A 1,896-nucleotide genomic window follows, 5' to 3' on the forward strand; every position below is an offset into this window, starting at 1 on the left:
TCCAGCAGAAATCCCTGCGAGGAGGAGAAGAAGGAGGAGGAGGAAGAGGGGGAATCTCCCAGCCAACACCCCACGTCTCTCCCCACCACCAGTGGGGAAGATGTCACCATTTCAGCATCCTCCTAGCAAGGCTGGAGCCCCCTGGAGCCAGCCCTGAGCCAGCCCTGCTCCCTGCCCTGCCTGTTTTGGGGCTCTGGTACCCCCAGGGGACAGTCCTGCTCCCCCTGTGACACAGCTGAGCCCCCAAACTGAGTGGTGGGAGCAGGAGCTGGTGTGGCCCCAACAAGGGGTGATGGAAGGGGCTGCGATCCCAGAAAACACACGACTTTGGGATGGAGGGGATGAGGAGCCAGAAGGGATGTGCTGGGGGACATTTGTCCCCAACCCAGGGACACTGCAAATCTGGTGGTGTTGCTGGCAGAGCACGGCCCTGCCCGTGCCCCCCGTGCCCTGTATTATCCTCTCTCCCTCTCTCCATTCCAGCGTGGGGGATTAGGTGGGTTTAGGGCCGGGTGTCAGTCAGGAAGGGGATGCTTCAGATCAGCCTGCGTCACTTGAGGCCTCTGTCACTCGTGCAGGGGGGGATTAAAAGAGATATGAAGATTATTAAAGGGGAAATGGGACCCCCACCATCGAGGGGCCCTGACCTTTCCTCCCAGCATTGATTCCAGGACCATGGTGGGGGGGGCACAGCTCCAGCCCCCAGGGTGCCCTCAGCCCCAGTGCACAAATCTCCCCCTTTTTGTCACCTTTCTGCTCACAGTTCCAGCTCCAGCCCCCATCCTGTACCCCATACCAGCCCCCATCCTGTACCCCACTACCAGCCCCCATCCTGTACCCCATTACCAGCCCCCATCCCTCTGCAAACACTTTTCATACAAGGGATGGGATTCTCCTATCCCCTCCCCATCCTTATCCCCACTACCAGCCCCCATCCTGTACCCCATACCAGCCCCCATCCTGTACCCCATACCAGTCCCCATCCTGTACCCCATACCAGCCCCCATCCTGTACCCCATACCAGTCCCCATCCCTCTGCAAACACTTTTCATACAAGGGATGGGATGAGACACCATCACAGCAGCTCTCATCAGCTGTTCCCTTTGTTTCCAGTCCAATCCCATTCCCAAAAGGTCCCCTGACCTTGTGGAGGGTTCCCAGCCCCGTGGAGCCACTGGCCATGGATCCTGCAACATGAAGGTGCCAGGTCTCTCTTTACAAGCACCTGCAGCCCCTCAGTCTCACTGAACTCAGTACCCAGCAGATTTTGGGGTGAATTAACCTCTTTCTGGATCTCTCAAGCAATCCCACCCCTCCAGCTCCCCATCCCACAGCAGCCACCCCAGCCCCTTCCCCCTTCCCTGTTCCCCCCAGGGCGAGGATGGGGCTGAGGATTTAATCACTTTATGGATGTTTATTTGTGCAATTTGGAGGAGAGCTCCCCTGCCTCCCATCTGCCCCCGCCATCTGCTTCCCAAACAATCCCAGGCTTTGCAAGTGGATGGAGCTGGTGCAGGAAGGCAGGAAAACCTGCCGGGAATGGCACCTGTTTCCAGAGAGCACCTGGCTCCACTGGACTCTTTTCCCAGTGCTCAGAGCAGCTGCCAAAACCTGCTTTGCTCCAGCCCGTGGAATGCCCAGGGATGCTGCACAGCATCGGTGCCCAGCTGCTTGCTGGGGATACTCAACCCTAAATGTCCCCTTCCGGTCCCAAAACACCTGCCTTGGCACCTTCTTGGGCTAGGAAGGTGATGGAGAAACCTGTGCCCGCAGCTGGGGGAGCCCGAGGTGGACATGGGGGGGGGATCCCCGTGGCCCTGGGCTCGTTCTGTCCCTGCAGGGACCACCCGGCCTGTGTCTGGGGGCGGCTCTTTCCGAGGGGACAGGATGGGGACC

Source organism: Chaetura pelagica, unplaced genomic scaffold, assembly GCF_000747805.2.
Source record: "Chaetura pelagica isolate M959 unplaced genomic scaffold, ChaPel_1.0 scaffold676, whole genome shotgun sequence".
NCBI lineage: Eukaryota > Metazoa > Chordata > Aves > Apodiformes > Apodidae > Chaetura > Chaetura pelagica.